Source organism: Oryx dammah, unplaced genomic scaffold (assembly GCF_014754425.2).
Source record: "Oryx dammah isolate SB20612 unplaced genomic scaffold, SCBI_Odam_1.1 HiC_scaffold_21, whole genome shotgun sequence".
Lineage (NCBI taxonomy): Eukaryota > Metazoa > Chordata > Mammalia > Artiodactyla > Bovidae > Oryx > Oryx dammah.
In genome coordinates this window covers 32,392,113-32,409,477 of record NW_024070205.1, presented here as the reverse complement: position 1 = coordinate 32,409,477, position 17,365 = coordinate 32,392,113, and positions in this window count along the sequence as shown.

The window sequence follows — 17,365 nt, the reverse complement described above, 5'->3', positions numbered from 1 at the left end:
TGAGGTACCACTTCACACCAGTCAGAATGTCTGCGATCCAAAAATCTGCAAGCAATAAATGCTGGAGAGGGTGTGGAGAGAAGGGAACCCTCTTACACTGTTGGTGAGAATGCAAACTAGTACAGCCACTATGGAGAACAGTGTAGAGATTCCTTTAAAAATTGCAAATAGAACTGCCTTATGACCCAGCAATCCCACTGCTGGGCATACACACTGAGGAAACCAGAATTGAAAGAGACACATGTACCCCAATGTTCATCGTAGCACTGTTTATAATAGCTAGGACATGGAAACAACCTAGATGTCCATCAGCAGATGAATGGATAAGAAAGCTGTGGCACATATACACAATGGAGTATTACTCAGCCATTAAAAAGAATACATTTGAATCAGTTCTGATGAGATGGATGAAACTGGAGCCTATTATACAGAGTGAAGTAAGCCAGAAAGAAAAACACCAATACAGTATACTAACACATATATATGGAATTTAGAAAGATGGCAATGATGGCCCTGTATGTAGGACAGCAAAAAAGACACAGATGTGTATAGTGGACTTTTGGACTCAGAGGGAGAGGGAGAGGGTGAGATGACTTGGGAGAATGGCATTGAAACTTGTATAATATCATGTAAGAATCGAATTGCCAGTCTATGTCCGATGCAGGATACGGCACACTTGGGGCTGGTACACGAGGATGACCCAGAGAGATGTTGTGTGGAGGGGGGTGGGAGGGGGGTTCATGTTTGGGAACGCATGTACACCCGTGGTGGATTCATGTCAATGTATGGCAGAACCAATACAGAATTGTAAAGTAAAATAAAAAATAAACAAATTAAAAAATCTAAAAAAAATAATAAATTTCATTTTTTAAAAGGTGAGTATGACAGCCTTGTCTAACTCAATGAAACTATGAGCCATGCTGTGTAGGTCCACCCAAGATGAATGGATCATGGTGGAGAGTTCTGACAAAATGTGGTCCACTGGAGAAAGGAACGACAAACCACTTCAGTATTCTTGCCTTGAGAAAGCCATGAACAGTATGAAAAGGCAAAAAGATAGGACACTGGAAAAAGAACTCCCCAGGTTGGTAGGTGACCAATGAGCTACTGGAGAAGAGTGGAAAAGTAGCTCCATAAAGAATGAAGAGATGGAGCCAAAGCGAAAACAAGGTCCAGTTGTGGATGTGACTGGTGATGGAAGTCAAGTCTGATGCTGTAAAGAACAATATTGCATAGGAACCTGGAATGTTAGGTCCATGAATCAAGGTAAATTGGAAGTGGTCAAACAAGAGATGACAAGAGTAAACATCAACATTTTAAGAATCAGTGAACTAAAACGGACCAGGATGGGTGAATTGAATTCAGATGACCATTGTATCTACTACTGTGGGCAAGAATCCCTTAGAAGAAATGAAGTAGCCATCATAGTCAAGAAAAGAGTCTGAAATGCAGTACTTGGGTGCATTCTCAAAAACAACAGAATGATCTCTATTTGTTTCCAAGGCAAACCATTCAATATCACAGTAATCCAAGTCTATGCCCCCAATCACTAATGCTGAAGAAACTGAAGTTGAACAGTTCAGTGATGACCTACAAGACTTCCTAGAACTAACACCAAAAAAAAAAAAAAAAAAAGTCCTTTTCATTATAAGGGACTGGAGTGCAAAAGTAGGAAGTTAAGAGGTACCTGGAGTAATAGGTAAGTTTGGCCTTGGAGTACAAAATAAAGCAGGGCAAATGCTAACAGAGTTTTGCAAAGAGATAGCAAACACCTTCTTCCAACAACACAAGAAACAACTCTACACATGGACATCACCAGATGGTCAATACTGAAATCAAACTGATTATATTCTTTGCAGTAGAAGCTCTATACAGTGAGAAAAAATAAGACCAGCCGTTGACTGTGGCTCAGATGCTGAAATCCTTATTGCAAAATTCAGACTTAAATTGAAGAAAGTAGAGAAAACTACTAGGTGATTCACATATAACCAAAATCAAATCCCTTATGAGTATACAGTGGAGGTGACAAATTAATTCAAGGGATTAGATCTGATAGACAGCATGCCTGAAGAACTGTGGGTGGAGATTCATATCTCTGCACATGAAAGTGAGTGAAAGTGAAAGTCACCCAGTTGTGTCTGACTCTCTGCGACCCCATGGATTATACAGTCTATGGAAATCTCCAAGCCAGTATACTGGAGTGGGTAGCCTTTCACTTCTCCAGGGGATCTTCCCAACCCAGGAAATGAACTGGGATCTCCTGCATTGCAGGAAGATTCTTTTGCACACTGAGCTATCAGGGAAGCCACAACATTGCACATGGTGGTGATCAAAACTATCCCCAAGGGGAAAAAAAGCAAAAGGCAAAATGATTGTCTGAGGAGGCCTTACAAATAGCTGAGAAAATAAGAGATGTGAACGGCAAAGTAGAAAAAGAAAGACATAGCCATCTGAATGCAGAGTTCCAAAGAATGGAGAGATAGGAAAATCTTCCTCAGTGATCAATGCAAAGAAATAGAGGAAAACAATAGATAGAAAAGACTAGAAATATCTTCAAGAAAATTAGAGGTGCCAAGGGAATATTTCAAGCAAAGATGGGTACAATAAAGGACAAAAATGGTATTGATCTAACATGAGCAGAAGATATTAAGAAGAGGTGGCAAAAATACACAGAAAAACTATACAAAAAAAGATCTTCATGACCCAGATAACCATGATTGTGTGATCACGCACTTAGATCCAGACATCTTGGATTGTGAAGTCAAGTGGGTCTTAGGAAGCAACATTATGAACAAAGCTAGTGGAGGTGATGGAATTCCAGTTGAGCTATTTCAAATCCTAAAATATGATGCTGTTAAAGTGCTGCACTCAATATGCCAGCAAATTTGGAAAACTCAGCCGTGGCCACAGGACTGGAAAAGGTCAGCTTTCATTCCAATCTCAAAGAAAGGCAGTGCCAAAGAATGTTCAAACTACTGCACAATTGCACTCATCTCACACTCCAGCAAAGTAGTGCTCAGAATTTTCCAAGCTAGACTTCAACAGTATGTGGACCAAGAACTTCCAGATGTTCAAGCTGAATTTAGAAAAGGTAGAGAACCCAGTGAACAGATTGCCAACATCTGTTGGCTCATAAGAATGCAAGAGAATTGCAGAAAAACACTTAATTCTGCTTCATTGACTATGCCAAAGCCTTTGACTATGTGGATCACAACAAATTATGGAAATTTCTTAAAGAGATGGGAATACCAGAGTACTTTACCTGCCTCCTGAGAAACCTGTATGCAGGTCAAGAAGCAACAGTTAGAACTGGACATGGAAAAACAGACTGGTTTGAAAGTGGTAAAGGAGTATATCAAGGCTGTATATTGTCACCCTGCTTATTTAACCTCTATGGAGAATACACCATGCAAAATGCTGGACTTGATGAAGCACAAGCTGGAATCAAGATTCCTGGGAGAAATATCAATAACCTCAGACATGCAGATGGCACCACTCTTAGGGCAGAAAGAAGCTGGCTTAAAACTCAACATTCAAACAAGAAGATCATGGTATCTGGTTCCATTACTTCATGGCAAAATAAATGGGGAAACAATGGAAGCAGTGAGAGACTTTATTTTCTTGGCTCCAAAATCACTGGATGGTGACTGCAGCCATGAAATTAAAAGATACTTGTTCCTTAGAAGAAAAGCTATGATAAACCTAGATAACGTATTAAAAAGCAAAGACATCACTTTGCCAGCAAAGATCCATATAGTCAAAGCTATGCTTTTTCTAGTAGTCATGTATGGATGTGAAAGTTGGACCATAAGGAAGGCTGAGTGACAAAGAATTGATGTTTTTGAACTGTGGTTTTGGAGAAGACTCTTGAGAGTCCCTTGAACTGCAAGGATATCAAACCAGTCCATCTTAATGGAAATTAGACTTGAATATTCATTGGAAGGACTGATGCTGAAGCTGAAGCTCCAATACTTTGGCCACGTGATGACAAGAACTAACTCATTAGAAAAGACCCTGATGCTGGGAAATATTGAAGACAGGAGGAGAAGGAGATGACAGAGGATGAGATGGTTGGATGGCCTCACCAACTCGATGAACATGAGCCTGAACAAGTTCTGAGAGATAGTGATGGACAGGGAAGTCTGGCATGCTGCAGTTCATGGGGTCACAAAGAGTCAGACACGACTGAGTGAACTAAACTGATGACTGTTAGGTGAGAGTTGGTTGTGCCACATTCTCATTGGTCTTTTAAAAAAATTTTTTAGAAACTGCAATAGCCTCCTAAGTGGTCTCACATATTGTCTTATGCCCCTATAATCCATTCTCCTCACTCAGCAGAGATCTCTTTTAAAATGTAAATCCCATGTCACTCTCTTTCCTGAAACTTTGCAATGAATTCCCATTTCATTTGGAATAAAATCCAAACCTGATTGAGGCCTTTGGTAATCAAGTTTCTCCTTGTCTCTCTGACTTCATCCGCTCTCATTCTGGGTGGTGTCTCACTGCAGTAGCCACACTGGACTTGTGTTGGCTCCTTGAACGTGTATGCTTACTTTGCATCAGAACCTCTGCCACTTTCTTTTACTTCTGCCTGAATGCACTGCCCCAACATGTTCTTAAGTGTAGCTATTTTCTTCACTCAGATATATTAGTTTGAATATCTTTATATATTACCTGTCTTCCTCCTAGAGACCTTCTTGTAGGTATAGTTGTTAACATAGTGGTATGAATTTTCATTTCTGATAACAAATAGAGTTGAGCATCTTTGCATGTTTGTCAGCCACGTGGATATTCTCTTCTGGAAGTGCCTGTTTATGGCATTTCCTACTTTTCTATTGGGTTGTCTGTCCAATGGATATTTAAAAGTTAGTTACCTATTTTAGACATGAGGCCCTTGAAAGACATATGTATTAAGTATATATTCTCTCATTTTGTAGTTTTTTTTTTCATTCTTTCTGTGCTGTCTATTGTTGAACATATGTCCTTAATCTTAATGTTATATAATTGTATCACACTTCCCCAACATGTTTAGTGCTTTTTATATTTCATAGTAAGAAGATCTTTGAGTATTCCAAGTTTACAGAGATGTGTTTGGACATTTAGGACTCTAATGCATCTGGGATTGATTTTTCAGCGTGGTGTGAGTTAGAGATGAAAGCCTATTTTGTTCCACATGATGTCAACTTGACTGAGCCCCAGCTATTGAAAAGACCATGCTTCTCTTACTGCATTCCCATGTCAATTAAATGAATTGAGTTAATTATTCAGTGTCTTTCCACAAAGAATGTCTCAGCCACAACTGACTTCACTGATAAATTCATCCAAATATTTAAGGGAAAAATAACACTAATTTCATGCAAACTCTTCCAAACAATGGAAAAAGTAAGAACACTTCACTTTCTTTTTATAAGACTAGCATTCCTTTGACAACAGACTTGACAAGAATGATATAAGAAAAAAAATTACAGGCTTATCCCTCATGACCACAGATGAAAAAAAACTCTAAACAAAAGAATACCAGATTGACTTTATAAGTGCATTTTTTAAGGGATAATACATCACCAATCACTGGATTTTAGTATATGAATGCAATATTGAAAAAAATCAATAAATAAATTTTACTACATTTACATAAAAGGATGAAAAATTATGCCTTCACTTCAATAGTGACAAGAAAAGCACTTGACATACTCACCCATTCATAAAGAGCTCTCAGCAGATGATAAAAAGAATGAAACTTCCTTTATCTGATCAGTGCTGCTTACTACAAACATTATGCTTAGTGGTGAATTAGTAAAAACTTTCTCTTTGTAGAAGGAATAAGACAAAAATGAACAATTTAATACAGTTTCTAGGAAAGAAGATTGAAGTCTCTGAATTAATTATAGATTTACTTAACTTTCATTTCAGTCCTATCAGTTTTCTTTAGGTGTTTTCAAGCTTTGTTGTTAGGTACATGCATATTTAAGATTGTCAAATATTCTTAGCAAATTGACCCTTTAATCATTTTTAATGTCTGTATTTATATTTGGTATTAGTTCTTCTTTTGAAGCCTACTTTGTCTGAGATTAAAATAGCCACTTCAGCTCTCTTTGGATTATTGTCTTCATAGTACCTCATTTTCAATCATTTTTCTTCGTTCCTTCCTCCTTCCCTCCCTTACTTCCTGCTTTTCATAAAAGCTTTATAGATATACAATACAGTTGCTATAAAATCCACCTTTCACTGTATACAACTCAATTTTTTTTATATTCATAGAGGTGTACCACCATTACCATAATCAATTTTAGAACATTTCCATCATCATGGAAAGAGATCCTGTACACACAGCAGTCATTCTCCACTTCCCCATTCTTCCCACTCTCCATCCAGACCCCACCCCTATACCACAGAGCCCTAAGCAACCATGCAACCACTAATCTTTCTCTATAGATTTACCTATTTTGGACTGTTCATATAAATGTAATTATGCAGTGTGTTTTCCTTTGTGACTGACTTCTTTCACTTCAGTTCAGTTCAGTTCAGTTCAGTCACTCAGTCGTGTCCGACTCTTTGCAACCCCATGAATCGCAGCACACCAGGCTTCCCTGTCCATCACCAACTCCCAGAGTTTACCCAAACTCATGTCCATTGAGTCAGTGATGCCATCTAGCCATCTCATCACAATTTTTTCAAGGTTGATCTGCACTGTAACATGTACCAGTGCTTCATTTCCTTTTATTGCTGAACAATATCCCATCATAGGCACACCGTGTATTTAATTTTCTCCATTCATTAGTAGATAAACATTATGTTGGTTCCACATTTTAGCTATTATAGATAATATTGATATAAACACTTGTGTTATGGTGTGGATGCACATTTTTATTTCTCTTGGTTAATAACCAGGAGTGCAAATGCTGGGCCATATGGCAATTTTCATGTGTAACTTTTGGAGAAACTACCAGGCTGTTTTCTAAAGTGGCTACACCATTTTACACTCCCATTAGCAGCGTCTAAAGTTTTGGATTTCCTCACATTGCCACTAACATTTATTATTATCTAACTTTTGATTGTAGCTATCTCAAGGGTATAAAATGATATTTTTTCATAATTTTGATTTGTATTCCCCATATAAGTAATGATGGCATGCATCTTTTTTATGTGCTTAGTAAATAAACGCTTAGTCGCTCTGTCATGTCTGACTCTTTGTGACCCCATGGACTAAAGTCCGCCAGTTTCCTCTGTCCATTGGGATTCTCCGGGCTAGCATACTTGAGAGGGTTGTCATGCCCTCCTCCAGGAGATCTTCCCAACCCAGGGATTGAAGCCAGGTCTCCAGCTTTGTAGATGAACTCTTTACCATCTGGGGAACCAGGGAAGTCTAATATGTGTTTACCGGCCAGTTGTATACCTTCTTTGGAGAAATATTTATTAGGCTTCTTGTCCATTTTCTGGATTAGGTTATTTATCTTTTTATTATTGAGTTGTATGAGTTCTGAATATAAACATTTGTCAATAAAAAAGTAAAAGATTGGACATTAGTGAAGAATGACTTTATTTTGTAATGGGAGAAAGTGAAAGTCACTCAGTTGTGTCAGACTCTATGACCCCATGGACTATACAGTCCATGGAATTCTCCAGGCCAGAATACTAGAGTGGGTAGCCTTTCCCTTTTCCAGCGTATCTTCCTGACCCAGGAATTGAACAGGGATCTCCTGCATTGCAGGAGAATTCATTACCAACTGAGCTATGAGGGAAGCCCAAATAAGGTATTATAATAGGAAAAATTCTCTGACCATCAATCTTAAAGCACCTCAGGCAGAAAGGGATTTACTTTACAGGGAGGAGTAGGCAAGGATAGAAAACCCAGCTTTGGAGACTGGAATGAGCAGATGGTTTGACCGGACAGCTGAGCTTGAAATGTTTGTCTCTGTGCTCAGTCAGTTCTCAAAAAGGATTTGTGTATGTTCCAGTGCTTGTCTAAGCTCAAGGATGGGTTAAGGCCCAGGGTCATCAGGGAAGAAAGAAGCCTAATTCAAATTTAATCAACTAAAGTTCAGTTCAGTTCAGTCGCTCAGTTGTGTCCGACTCTTTGCGACCCCGTGAATCACAGCATGCCAGGCCTCCCTGTCCATGACCAACTCCCGGAGTTCACTCAGACTCGCGTCCATCAAGTCTGTGATGCCATCCAGCCATCTCATCCTCGGTCATCCCCTTCTTCTGCTGCCCCCAATCCCTCCCAGCATCAGAGTCTTTTCCAATGAGTCAACTCTTCACATGAGGTGGCCAAAGTACTGAGTTTCAGCTTTAGCATCATTCCTTCCAAAGAAATCCCAGGGCTGATCTCCTTCAGAATGGACTGGTTGGATCTCCTTGCAGTCCAAGGGACTCTCAAGAGTCTTCTCCAACACCACAGTTCAAAAGCATCAGTTCTTCAGCGCTCAGCCTTCTTCACAGTCCAACTCTCACATTCATACATGACTACTGGAAAAACCATAGCCTTGACTAGACGGACCTTAGTCGGCAAAATAATGTCTCTACTTTTGAATATGCTATCTAGGTTGGTCATAACTTTTCTTCCAAGGAGTAAGCGTCTTTTAACTTCATGGCTGCTATCACCATCTGCAGTGATTTTGGAACCCCAAAAAATAAAGTCTGACACTGTTTCCACTGTTTCCCCATCTATTTCCCATGGAGTGATGGGACCGGATGCCATGATCTTCGTTTTCTGAATGTTGAGCTTTAAGCCAACTTTCACTTTCATCAAGAGGCTTTTTAGTTCCTCTTCACTTTCTGCCATAAGAGTGGTGTCATCTGCATATCTGAGGTGATTGATATTTCTCCCGGCAATCTTGATTCCAGCTTGTGCTTCTTCCAGTCCAGCGTTTCTCATGATGTACTCTGCATAGAAGTTAAATAAGCAGGGTGACAATATACAGCCTTGATATACTCCTCTTCCTATTTGGAACCAGTCTGTTGTTCCATGTCCAGTTCTAACTGTTGCTTCCTGACCTGCATACAGATTTCTCAAGAGGCAGGTTAGGTGGTCTGTTATTCCCATCTCTTGAAGAATTTCCCACAGTTTATTGTCATCCCCACAGTCAAAGGTTTTGGCATAGTCAATAAAGCAGAAATAGATGTTTTTCTGGAACTCTCTTGCTTTTTCCATGATCCAGCCGATGTTGGCAATTTGATCTCTGGTTCCTCTGCCTTTTCTAAAACAGCTTGAACATCAGGAAGTTCACAGTACACGTATTGCTGAAGCCTAGCTTGGAGAATTTTGAGCATGACTTTACTAGCATGTGAGATGAGTGCAATTGTTCGGTAGTTTGAACATTCTTTGGCATTGCATTTCTTTGGGATTGGAATGAAAATTGACCCTTTCCAGTCCTGTGGCCACTGCTGAGTTTTCCAAATTTGCTGGCATATTGAGTGCAGCACTTTCACAGCATCATCTTTCAGGATTTGAAATAGCTCAACTGGAATTCCATCACCTCCACTAACTTTGTTCATAGTGATGCTTTCTAAAGCCCACTTGACTTCACATTCCAAGATGTCTGGTTCTAGATGAGTGATCACATCATCGTGATTATCCAGGTCATGAAGATCCTTTTTGTACAGTTCTTCTGTGTATTCTTGCCACCTCTTCTTAATATCGTCTGCTTCTGTTAGGTCCATACCATTTCTGTGCTCTATCGAGCCCATCTTTGCATGATATATTCCCTTGATATCTCGAATTTTCTTGAAGAGATCTCTAGTCTTTCCCATTCTGTTGTTTTCCTCTATTTCTTTGTATTGATCGCTGAGGAAGGCTTTCTTGTCTCTTCTTGCTATTCTTTGGAACTTTGCATTCAGATGCTTATGTCTTTCCTTTTCTCCTTTGCTTTTCGCTTCTCTTCTTTTCACCGCTATTTATAAGGCTTCCCCAGACAGCCATTTTGCTTTTTTGCATTTCTTTTCCATGGAGATGGTCTTGATCCCTGTCTCCTGAACAATGTCACGAACCTCATTCCATAGTTCATCAGGCACTCTATCTATCAGATCTAGGCCCTTAAATCTATTTCTCACTTCCACTGTATACTCATAAGGGATTTGATTTAAGTCATACTTGAATGGCCTAGTGGTTTTCCTTACTTTCTTCAATTTAAGTTTGAATTTGGTAATAAGGAATTCATGATCTGAGCCACAGTCAGCTCCTGGTCTTGTTTTTGCTGACTGTATAGAGCTTCTCCATCTTTGGCTGCAAAGAATATAATCAATCTGATTTTGGTGTTGACCACCTGGTGATGTCCATGTGTAGAGACTTCTCTTGTGTTGTTGGAAGAGGGTGTTTGCTATGACCAGTGCACTATCTTGGCAAAACTCTATTAGTCTTTGCCCTGCTTCGTTCTGTATTCCAAGGCCAAATTTGCCTGTTAGTCTAGGTGTTTCTTGACTTCCTACTTTTGCATTCCAGCCCCCTATAATGAAAAGGACATCTTTTTTGGGTGTTAGTTCTAAAAGGTCTTGTAGGTCTTCATAAAACTGTTCAACTTCAGCTTCTTCAGCATTACTGGTTGGGGCATAGACTTGGATAACTGTGATATTGAATGGTTTGCCTTGGAAACGAACAGAGATCATTCTGTCTTTTTTGAGATTGCATCCAAGTACTGCATTTCGACTCTTCTGTTCACCATGATGGCTACTCCATTTCTTCTGAGGGATTCCTGCCTGCAGTAGTAGATATAATGGTCATCTGAGTTAAATTCACCCATTCCAGTCCATTTTAGTTTGCTGATTCCTAGAATGTCGACATTCACTCTTGCCATATCCTGTTTGACCACTTCCAATTTGCCTTGATTCTTAGACCTGACATTCCAGGTTCCTATGCAACATTGCTCTTTACAGCATTGGACCTTGCTTCTATCACCAGTCACATCCACAGCTGGGTAGTGTTTTTGCTTTGGCTCCATCCCTTCATTCTTTCTGGAGTTATTTCTCCACTGACTTCCAGTAGCATATTGGGCACCTACTGACCTGGGGAGTACCTCTTTCAGTATCCTATCATTTTGCCTTTTCATACTGTTCATGGGGTTCTCAAGGCAAGAATACTGAAGTGGCTTGCCATTCCCTTCTCCAGTGGACCACATTCTGTCAGACCTCTCCCACCATGACCCGCCCGTCTTGGGTTGCCTCGCAGGCATGGCTTGGTTTCATTGAGTTAGACAAGGCTGTGGTCCTAGTGTGATTAGATTGACTAGATTTCTGTGAGTATGGTTTCAATGTGTCTGCCCTCTGATGCCCTCTTGCAACACCTACGGTTTCACTTGGGTTTCTCTTACCTTGGGTGTGGGGTATCTCTTCACGGCTGCTCCAGCAAAGAGCAGCCGCTGCTCCTTACCTTGGATTAGGGGTATCTCCTCCCGCCGCCCTTCTTGACCTTCAGTGTGGGATGGCTCCTCTAGGCCCTCCTGCAAGTCAAGTTAGCAAGCATTAATCCCAGATTAGTCAGTGTGGCCAAACAGTTTAACCAATTAATAAGAAAACAAATTACAATTTTGAGGGGCTGTGTCTAGCCTTGTCATTAATAAACAAGTGGGTTTTCTTCAAGTATTAGCTAAGTCATATGGGAAAGAGTGGTTATTTGTAGCTAACTACTTCCTGAAATGCAAAATGGTAGGGGGATTTCCTAACCATTGTTGTTTTGTAGGAACTCAAGTAAAATTCAAAGGTCTGATGTAAACTCAAAGTTTTTCATCCCTCATCTTAAATCTAAATTGAATTTTTTTGCCATCCTATGAGTAGTCTTTTTACTTAATTGATGGTGTTCTTTGAAGAAAAGAAAATGATTCTTAATTTAATGAAGTTTATTTTATCTGTGTTTTTCTTTGCTTGGTTGTGCTTCTGGTGATGTATCTAAGAAATATTGTCCAATTCACAGACGTGAAGATTTATTCTTAGAGTCTGTAGTTTCAGCTCTTATATTTAGGACTTAATTTAAATTTACTATTGTATATGGTGTGAGGTAGAGGTGAAAGTTCATTCTTTTACATGTGTATATCCAGTTTTCTCTGTGCAATTTATTGAAAAGACTATTATTTCCCCATTGATTAATCTTGTCATTCCTGTTAAAAGTCAGTTGACTAAAAATGTGAAGGCTCTTTTTGTTTTTCACAATTCTATATTATTGATAAGTGCCCATTCTATGCCAGTACCACATTGCATTAATTACTATAGTTTTGTAGTAAATTCTGAATTTAGGAAGTGTGAATCCCCTAACACTATTCTACTTTTTCAGGATGTTTTGGCTATTCTGGGGCCCTTGAATTTTTATATGAATTTTAGGATCAACTTGTCAATTTCTGCAATTTCTGTCAGCTGGAATTTAGATGAGGATTACATTAAATTTGTAGATATATTAGGAAAATATTGCCATCTAAACAATATTGAGCCTTTTCAGTCATGATGATGTCTTTCCATTTATTTAGATCGTTATTTTCTTTCAACAATGTTTTGAAGTTTTAAGAGTATTCAGTTCAGTTCAGTTGCGCAATTGTGTCCGACTTTTTGTAACCCCCCCAGGGACTGCACCACACCAGGCTTCCCTGTCCTTCGCCAACTCCCAGAGTTCACTCAAACTCATGTCCATAGAGTGATGCCATCCAACCATCTCATCCTCTGTTGTCCCCTTCTCCTCCCACATTCAATCTTTCCCAGCATCAGTGTCTTCTCCAATGAGTCAGTTCTTCACATCAGTTGGCCAAAGTATTGGAGTTTCAGCTTCAGTCCTTCCAGTGAATATTCAGGAATGATTTCCTTTACAATGGACTGGTTGGATCTCCTTGCTGTCCAAGGGACTCAAGAGTCTTCTCCAACACCATAGTTCAAAAGCTTCAATTCTTCGGTGCTCAGCTTTCTTTATAGTCCAGCTCTCACATCCATACATGACCACTGGAAAAACCACAGCTTTGACTAGATGGGCCTTTGTTGGCAAAGTAATGTCTCTGCTTTTTAATAAGCCGTCTAGGTTGGTCATAACTTTTCTTCCAAGGAGCAAGTGTCTTTTAATTTCATGGCTGCAGTCACCATCTGCAATTACTTTGGAGTCTCCAAAAATAAAGTCTATCACTGTTTCCATTGTTTCCCCATCCATTTGCCATAAAGTGGTGGGACCAGATGCCATGATCTTCGTTTTCTGAATGTTGAGTTTTAATTTTAACTTTTTTACTCTCGTCTTTCACTTTCATCAAGAGGCTCTTTAGTTACTCTTTACTTTCTGTCATAAGAGTGAGGTCACCTGCGTATCTGAGGTTATTGATATTTCTCCTGGCAATCTTGATTTCAGTTTGTGCTTCATCCAGTCCAGCATTTCTCAGGATGTACTCTGCATATAAGTTAAATAAGCAAGGTGACAATATACAGCCTTGACACACTCCTTTTTCTATTTGGAACCAGTCTGTTGTTCCATGTCTAGTCCTAACTGTTGCTTCCTGACCTGGATACAGATTTCTCAAGAGGCAGGTCAGGTGGTCTGGTATTCCCATCTCTTTCAGAATTTTCCACAGTTTATTGTGACCCACACAAAGTCTTTGGTGTAGTCAATAAAGCAGAAATAGATGTGTTTTTTTTTTCTGAAATTCTCTTGCTTTTTCAATGATCCAGCGGATGTTGGCAATTTGATCTCTGGTTCCTCTGCCTTTTCTAAATCCAGCTTGAATGTCTGGAAGTTCAGGGTTCACGTACTGTTGAAGACTGGCTTGGAGAATTTTGAGCATTACTTTGCTAGCATATGAGATGAGTGCAATTGTGGAGTAGTTTAAGCATTTTTTGGCATTGCCTTTCTTTGGGATTGGAATGAAAACTGACCTTTTAAGAGTATTAGCCTATCACTTTATTTCATAAATTTATTCTAAATAATTTTATTCTTTTTGATGCTACTGTAAATAAAATTATTTCCTTAATTTTTTCATATTTTCATTGATACCACATAAAATACAATTGATATTTGTATATTGAAATTCTTACATCTTGAAGTATTGCTGAACTCCTTTATTAGTTTTAATAAGTTTTCAGTGTATGTTTTAGTATTTTATAGACAAGGTCATGTCATTTGCAAATAGGGATAATTTTGCATTTTCCTTTCCAATCTGATTATCCTTTATTTCTGTTTGTTGACTAATTTTCCCAGCTAGAACACCCCATAAAAATGGACTAGAAATGACAAGAGTAAAAATTTGTCTTTTTCCTGATCTTAGGGAAAATAATTCAGTCTTTCACCAGTAAGTATACTTTTAATGTAGAGTTTTTTAAAGATAACTTTTAACATGTTGAGGAAGTTCTCTTCTCTTTCTAGTGTGCACAATTTTGTTTTGTTTTTATCATGAAAGTGTGCTGAATTTTGTTAAATCTTTCTGTGTCTATTGAGATCATGTGATTTATATTGTTTAATCTATTGATATGTACATTATGACAATTCTTAGATATTAAACTAAACTTTTTTATTCTTGTGTTCTTTAATTTTCACTTATTTGTGAATCTCAAATTTTCTTTCTGTTATTAATTTCTAATTATACTCCATTATGATTGGCAGGCATATTTGCTATGGTTTCAGTCCTTTTCCATGTACTGATTCTTGTTTTATGGCCAAACACATGGTCTACTCTGAAGAATGTTCCATGTGCTCTTGAGAAGAATGTTTATTCTGCTTTTTTTAGGCGGAGTTCTCTACAATGTCATTAGGTCTAGTGGGCATATGTTCTTGTTCAAGTCTTTTATTTTCTTGTTGACCTACTACTGGCTCAATTCATTATTTGAAGAGCAATATTCAGCTATTTTTCTTGGTTTGTTTATTTCTTCTTTCAATATTGTCACTGTTTTCTTTTTGTATACTGTGGCTCAACTCTTGCTGCTGCTAAGTCACTTCAGTCATGTCCGACTCTGTGCAACCCCATAGATGGCAGCCCACTAGGCTCCCCCATCCCTGGGATTCTCTAGGCAAGAACACTGGAGTGCGTTGCCATTTCCTTCTCCAGGCTTAACTCTTAGGTGCATATATATTTATAATTGTTATATCTATTATTAAAGATTCACTTTTTATCATTATAAAATGTTCCTTTTTAGATCTAGCAAAATTTTATGTTTTAAAGTCAATTTCGGCTGACATTAGTATAGTTACTCCAATTTTCTTATTGTTGCTATTTGCATGTATATAATTTTCTATGCTTTTTCTCTTAACCTATTTATACATTTGATTCTAATGTTTGTCTTTTGTTGTTGCTCAGTTCAGTCATGAACGGCAGCACACCTGGCTTTCCTGACCTTCACCATCTCCCAGAGCTTGCTCAAACATGTCCATAGAGTTGGTAATGCCATCCAAACATCTTATATTCTGTTGTGCCCTTCTGCTCCTGCCTTCAATCTCTACCAGCATCAGAGTATTTTCCAATGAGTCGGCTCTTTGCATCAGGTGGTCAAAGTACTGGAGCTTCAGCTTTAGCATCAGTCCCTCCAATGAATATTCAGGCTTAATTTCCTTTAGGATTGACTGATTTGATCTCCTTGCAGTGCAAGGGACTCTCAAGAGTCTTCTCCAACACCACAGTTCAAAGGCATCAATTCTTTGGCACTCAGCTTTCTTTATGGTCCAACTTTCACATCCATACATGACTACTGGAAAAACCATATCTGAGACTATATGGATCTTTGTTGGCAAAATGATGCTGCTTTTTAATATACTGTCTAGGTTTGTTATAGCTTTTCTTCTAAGGAGCAAGTGTCTTAATTTCAAGGCTGCACTCACCATCTACAGTGATTTTGGAGACCAAGAAAATAAAATCTGTCACTGCTTCCACTTTTTCCTCAGCTATTTGTCATGAAATGATGGGACCAGATGCCATGACCTTGCTTTTTTGAATGTTGAGTTTTAATCCAGCTTTTTCACTCTCCTCTTTCACCTTCATCAAGAGACTCCTTAGTTCCTCTTCACTTTCTGCCTTTAGAGAGGTATCATCTGCATATCTGAGGTTGTTGATATTTCTCCCAACAATCTTGATTCCAGATCGTGAGTCATCCAGTCTGGTATTTTTCATGATGTACTCTGCATATACCTTAAATAAGCAGGGTGACATTATACAGCCTTGATATACTCCTTTCCCAATTTTGAACCAGTCTGCTGTTTCATATCCAGTCTAACTGTTGCTTCTTGACCCACATATAGGTTTTTCAGGAGGTAGTTTAGGTGGTCTGATATTCCCATCTCCTTAAAAAAAATTTTTTTTTATTTTTTCATTTATTTATTTTAGTTGAAGGCTAATACTTTACAATATTGTGTTGGTTTTTGCCATGCATTGATGTGAATCAACCACAGATGTACATGTGGCCCCCCAACCTGAATCTGCCTCCTTCCTTCCTTCCTTCCCACCCCATCCCTCTGGGTTTCCCCAGAGAAATGGCTTTGAATGCCTTGCTTCATGCATCAAACTTGCACTGGTCATCTATTATACATACGGTAAATATACATGTTTCAAAGCTGTTCTCTCAAATCATCCCATCCTCACCTTCTCCCACAGAGTCCAAAACTCTGTTCTTTACATCTGTATCTCTTTTGCTGTCTTGCATATAGGGTTGTCATTACCTTCTTTCTAAATTCCATATATATGCTTTAATGTACTATATTGGTGTTCTCTTTTTGACTTCAGTTCAGTTCAGTCGCTCAGTTGTGTCCGACTCTTTGGACCCCATGAATCGCAGCACGCCAGGCCTCCCTGTTCATCACCATCTCCCGGAGTTCACTCAGACTCATGTCCATCAAGTCCATGATGCCATCCAGCCATCTCATCCTCGGTCGTCCCTTTCTCCTCCTGCCCCCAATCCCTCCCAGCATCAGAGTCTTCCAATGAGTCAACTCTTCTCATGAGGTGGCCAAAGTACTGGAGTTTCAGCTTCAGCATCATTCCTTCCAAAGAAATCTCAGGATTGATCTTCAGAATGGACTGGTTGGATCTCCTTGCAGTCCAAGGGACTCTCAAGAGTCTTCTCCAACACCACAGTTCAAAAGCATCAATTCTTCAGCGCTCAGCCTTCTTCACAGTCCAACTCTCACATCCATACATGACCACAGGAAAAACCATAGCCTTGACTAGACGGACCTTAGTTGGCAAAGTAATGTCTCTGCTTTTGAATATACTATCTAGGTTGGTCATAACTTTTCTTCCAGGGAGTAAGCGTCTTTTAATTTCATGGCTACAGTCACCATCTGCAGTGATTTTGGAGCCCCCAAAAAAGTCTGACACTGTTTCCACTGTTTCCCCGTCTATTTCCCATGAAGTGATGGGACCTGATGCCATGATCTTTGTTTTCTGAATGTTGAGCCAACTTTTTCACTCTCCTCTTTCACTTTCATCAA